This window comes from Rana temporaria, chromosome 1 (genome assembly GCF_905171775.1).
Source record: "Rana temporaria chromosome 1, aRanTem1.1, whole genome shotgun sequence".
Taxonomy (NCBI): Eukaryota; Metazoa; Chordata; class Amphibia; order Anura; family Ranidae; genus Rana; species Rana temporaria.
The window spans coordinates 440056234-440062233 of NC_053489.1; the positions used below are offsets into that span (position 1 = coordinate 440056234).

At 49.9% G+C, this 6000-nt stretch overlaps 1 protein-coding gene across 5 annotated transcripts in view; it reads right to left on the reverse strand.

Moving 5' to 3' along the window:
- WDFY3 (WD repeat and FYVE domain containing 3) overlaps window positions 1–2197 on the reverse strand; it is a 365507-nt gene extending 363310 nt beyond the window's left edge. For all 5 annotated transcript variants that reach the window (XM_040326535.1, XM_040326529.1, XM_040326514.1 and 2 more), the window contains exon 1: window positions 1810–2197. The gene's annotated coding sequence lies outside the window, so the exon portion shown is untranslated. The remainder of the gene's footprint in view (window positions 1–1809) is intronic.
- Window positions 2198–6000: the final 3803 nt, after the last annotated feature.

The following is a 6000-nucleotide window of genomic DNA, read 5'->3' on the forward strand; positions in this document are numbered from 1 at the left end:
GCGCTTTGTCGCCTGAAGCTAAATGCCTGTCACTCAAAAAAGTACACAAGCTTCTTTTTGGCAGATTACAAGCGTTTTCGGTCCCCTAGACTTCAATAGAAAATGCCCGATTTGAGCGTTTGAAGAGCCTTTTGTCGCTCGTTTTCTGCTCACCACCCCTAATCTTCTCTCCTCCCCCTAGTTCTATTTACTAAATGGGGGAAAAAAAATGCCTGAAGCTGTAAAACGCTATTTTAAAAACACTTAGCGCAAGGTGTGAATGCAGCTTTACATAGACCCAGTGAAGTGACTGGTCTCAGGAGATACAAAGATATGACAAATCCCCCTACAGCTAGCTATACCCGTTTATCTGCAGTTGTCTCTTCATCCAAAGTGCTGAAATATAAAGCTTGTCTGAGAGTTCAGAAAAAAGGGGGCGGAGAGCTGAATTCACACTCTGCAGCTCATTAAAAAGGAAACCTCTGGGAGCTGATTGGAGGGAAGGGAAGGGACGGGACACCCCCCCAACCCTCCACACAAAAGCTGAGGCTGTAAATCTGCTGGAGGTCCCTCCCATGTCACCTTTTTTCTCTTGGTGTCAGAAGTGATTCATGCTGATAGAGGAAAAAAGAAAGAAACAAAAACACACACACACACACACACACACACACACACACACACTATAGAGTGATATGCTTTGTTCACATTTCATTTCAAAAAGATTACTTATTGTGCACAAATGTATGAGCCAAGTGGCACGGATTGTACAGTATTGTTTTATAAACAAGGGACATCATTTCAGCCTATGTAAAATGAATAATTCCATGCAAGCCAGACCCAATCCTTGCTTTCTATTTATTTATACCTGTTCAAGGTTTGTGGGCAAGCTACACAGGCCATTGGTTTGTCTGTCTTTACTAGCCTATGCCGTGGCGCAAGTCACACCTCTTAGCCAATCCCAAGGCGCATGTCACACCTCTTAGCCAATCCCATGGCGCACGTCACACCTCTCAGCCTACGCCATGGCGCACGTCACACCTCTCAGCCTACCCCATGGCGCACGTCACACCTCTCAGCCTACCCCATGGCGCACGTCACACCTCTCAGCCTACCCCATGGCGCACGTCACACCTCTTAGCCCACGCCAAGGCGCACGTCGTAGCTTAGCCTATCCCAAGGCGCACGTTGTAGCTTAGCCTATGCCAAGGCGCACGTCGTAGCGTAGCTTAGCCTATGCCAAGGCGCACCGCGTAGCTTAGCCTATAACAAGGCGCACAGCGTAGCTTAGCCTATCCCAAGGCACACGTCGTAGCTTAGTCTGGTCATATATTATACAAATTTTCTGATTCGATTTTCTTTAGGATTTACCTTTAACTATGTAGTGCAGAGGGTCTGCCTGATTGCATACAAATGTAAAGTGTTTAGGTTCCCTATTATATGGTTTTTGGTAAATCTAAAAGGAAATTGTATAATGTATGGCCAGCCTTAGCCTATGTTAAGGAGCAGATCATTCCTTAGCCCAAGGCTACACTAGGCTATGAAATCTCTGCTATTGATAATCAGAAGTGATTGACTACAGGTATGTCCTGGTCATTACCAACAATTAGCGAGCTGTGTTGGTAAATGGGCAGTGTATTGGCAGGCTTGTGCCAGTCTGCAGTGGGCACAGGCTGGGCATTCATGAAGAATGAATGTCGCCAGCCTCCCCTAGATGGATGCAGTGCTCCTCCAGGCCTACCATGACAGTACGATGGACGATCAGGTCCAATGCAGCCATAAAATGCCATTGTTCCCCGGGCAGGGATGATGCCATGCCCCCCTGGCACTCACCAGACATGCAGAGCCCAGGCTCCTCGGATCTCCTCCTCTATTGCGGTCTTCCCGGCATGCCTGCTGTCATCCGATCGCGTATGATAGATCCCGGGCACACAATACAACACGTCCTCGGCTAGTCCCACACACACACAATCGCTTCCTTCCTCCAAACGTCAAGGTGAGCAGAGAAAGCAATGGGGAGGATAGGGCTGGGATCTGCCAGGCTGGGTGCCTCCCTTCTCCCGTCCTGTTAGGTAGGTACAATGGTGCCAGCTGCTGCTCTTCTCCTTCTTCCTTCCATCAATGCCCCATCCTCCCATCCCGGAAAGTCAGGAGTTGTTGCTGTTCCCAGCAGCTGCTGGTGGCCATTTTTAATCTTGATTCCTCCTCCCTCTTCCTGACTCACTCCTCGCTCTTCCCTGTCCCTCCCTTCCCCCTCTCTGCCTGTGTGATGGTGATGATGACACTGCCTGCCTGCCTGCTCTATTCTTCTGGATGGATGGAGAGAATGGGCAGCTTTTGTCACTTCCCTCCCTCACTGTACACTGCCTTGTGGGAGACACAGAGCCAAGGACAACTCCCAGCATCGTCCATTCACAGGGAACACTCCCAGCATGGTCCATTCACAGGGAACACTCCCAGCGTGGTCCATTCACAGGGAACACTCCCAGCGTGGTCCATTCACAGGGGACACTCCTAGCGTGGTCCATTCACAGGGAACACTCCCAGCGTGGTCCATTCACAAGGAACACTCCCAGCGTGGTCCATTCACAGGGAACACTCCCAGCATGGTCCATTCACAAGGAACACTCCCAGCGTGGTCCATTCACAGGGAACACTCCCAGCGTGGTCCATTCACAGGGAACACTCCCAGCGTGGTCCATTCACAGGGAACACTCCCAGCGTGGTCCATTCACAGGGAACACTCCCAGCGTGGTCCATTCACAGGGAAAACTCCCAGTGTGGTCCATTCACAGGGGACACTCCTAGCGTGGTCCATTCACAGGGAACACTCCCAGCGTGGTCCATTCACAAGGAACACTCCCAGCGTGGTCCATTCACAGGGAACACTCCCAGCATGGTCCATTCACAAGGAACACTCCCAGCGTGGTCCATTCACAGGGAACACTCCCAGCGTGGTCCATTCACAGGGAACACTCCCAGCGTGGTCCATTCACAAGGAACACTCCCAGCGTGGTCCATTCACAGGGAACACTCCCAGCGTGGTCCATTCACAAGGAACACTCCCAGCGTGGTCCATTTACAGGGAACACTCCCAGCGTGGTCCATTCACAGGGCACACTCCCAGCGTGGTCCATTCACAGGGAACACTCCCAGCGTGGTCCATTCACAGGGAACACTCCCAGCGTGGTCCATTCACAAGGAACACTCCCAGCGTGGTCCATTCACAGGGAACACTCCCAGCGTGGTCCATTCACAGGGAAAACTCCCAGCGTGGTCCATTCACAGGGAACACTCCCAGCGTGGTCCATTCACAGGGAACACTCCCAGCGTGGTCCATTCACAGGGAACACTCCCAGCGTGGTCCATTCACAGGGAACACTCCCAGCGTGGTCCATTCACAGGGAACACTCCCAGCGTGGTCCATTCACAGGGAACACTCCCAGCGTGGTCCATTCACAGGGAACACTCCCAGCGTGGTCCATTCACAGGGGACACTCCCAGCATGGTCCATTCACAGGGAACACTCCCAGCGTGGTCCATTCACAGGGAACACTCCCAGCGTGGTCCATTCACAGGGAACACTCCCAGCGTGGTCCATTCACAGGGAACACTCCCAGCGTGGTCCATTCACAGGGAAAACTCCCAGCGTGGTCCATTCACAGGGGACACTCCTAGCGTGGTCCATTCACAGGGAACACTCCCAGCGTGGTCCATTCACAAGGAACACTCCCAGCGTGGTCCATTCACAGGGAACACTCCCAGCATGGTCCATTCACAAGGAACACTCCCAGCGTGGTCCATTCACAGGGAACACTCCCAGCGTGGTCCATTCACAGGGAACACTCCCAGCGTGGTCCATTCACAGGGAACACTCCCAGCGTGGTCCATTCACAGGGAACACTCCCAGCGTGGTCCATTCACAGGGAAAACTCCCAGCGTGGTCCATTCACAGGGGACACTCCTAGCGTGGTCCATTCACAGGGAACACTCCCAGCGTGGTCCATTCACAAGGAACACTCCCAGCGTGGTCCATTCACAGGGAACACTCCCAGCATGGTCCATTCACAAGGAACACTCCCAGCGTGGTCCATTCACAGGGAACACTCCCAGCGTGGTCCATTCACAGGGAACACTCCCAGCGTGGTCCATTCACAAGGAACACTCCCAGCGTGGTCCATTCACAGGGAACACTCCCAGCGTGGTCCATTCACAAGGAACACTCCCAGCGTGGTCCATTTACAGGGAACACTCCCAGCGTGGTCCATTCACAGGGCACACTCCCAGCGTGGTCCATTCACAGGGAACACTCCCAGCGTGGTCCATTCACAGGGAACACTGTTACGACCCTGATTCTGAGAACACTCTGTCTCAAGTTTAGACTCCAGCTGTAGAGGCCTATCAGAATTAACCACCAGCTCACTCTCACTGAACTATAAGAGTATGGGGTCTATATCATCATATCCTCTGATTGGAGCAAAACATGTAGTAATAGTTTAATACTTGTTAAACTATGTAGTAACCTTTGTCTAGAGAAATGACAAGGATAAGTCTTTAGTAAGTGCTTTCTGAATATATAGGTAGTGGACTTGAGTCATGTAGGAAATTAGCACTCCTGGTATAACATATAGAAGCAAACCTCAATATATTTAGAGCAAGTATCTCAACAGTTAATATGTATTTCTGAAAGAGAGAGATGAAGGTAGTCCAGACTATGGGTAGCAACACTAACTGTATGGCAAAATAGTCTTTAAACACAAGCAGTTAAAGAGGTAGTGTGGACCAGGTCAGTTTGCATAGGAGTAGATGGTAATCCCAATGTGCAGTAATATGCTCTATATAATTATGCAGTTTAAGAAGTAGTGTGGACCAGGTCTGTTTGCACAGGAGAAGATGGTAATCCCAATATGCAGTAATATGCTCTATATGCTTATGCAGTTTAAGAAGTAGTGTGGACCAGGTCTGTTTGCACAGGAGTAGATGGTAATCCCAATATGCAGTAATATGCTCTATATGCTTATGCAGTTTAAGAAGTAGTGTGGACCAGGTATGTTTGCACAGGAGTAGATGGTAATCCCAATATGCAGTAATATGCTCTATATGCTTATGCAGTTTAAGAAGTAGTGTGGACCAGGTATGTTTGCACAGGAGTAGATGGTAATCCCAATATGCAGTAATATACTCTATATACTTGCGGTTAGGAGGTAGTCCAGACTGGGAAAATAAGCACAGGTGTATAGCTGGTGGTCCTTCTATCTAGTATAGCAAATAAGATCTGGATCCAAGTATCCCACAAGTGAACTTCAAGGTTGGTGTGAGTTGGTGGAGGGTCTCCAGGTGGCGACAGGGTCCAACAGGAATATTCCAACAACCTGTCGCCAGTGCTGGAGGTTTAAATAGCCCGGTCTCCCATGCACGCCGAGCGCCGCACACTGGAACGCACTTCCGCGTTCCAGCGTGGAGCGCAGACGTCCGCGTACCGGAAGTGACGCGGATGTCTATGTGAATGGAGCGCAGCTGTCATAGTAGGTAAAGCTGCGCTCCTAGTAGCCAAATTAACGCTAATAGCGTTACATACTCCCCTCCTCAAGGGGGCCCATCCGGGGCGCCTAATAGGAGAAGGTTTATCAGGATATTTGTGATGGAACTGCTTAATAAGTCTAGGGGCATGAATATCTGATGAGCATTCCCAGGAATCATCTGTGGGAGAATAGCCTTTCCAACGAATCAAGTATTGAATGGAAGAACCTCTCCTCCTAGAATCCAAAATTTTCTCTACTTGATATTCAGTTTCACCAAAAACTTGAACTGGTGGAGGAGGTTGTGGATCTCTGTTTGGAAAAGGGTTTGGTTTAAAAGGTTTAATTAATGAAACATGGAAGGATGGATGAATCTTCCAATCGGAGGGTAGAATTAATCTGACAGCATTATTGTTAATGATGTGGGAAATTGGAAAAGGTCCCGTGTACTGACGGCCAAGTTTCTTAGAAGGAATCTTGAGTCGTAAATTCCTAGTAGATAACC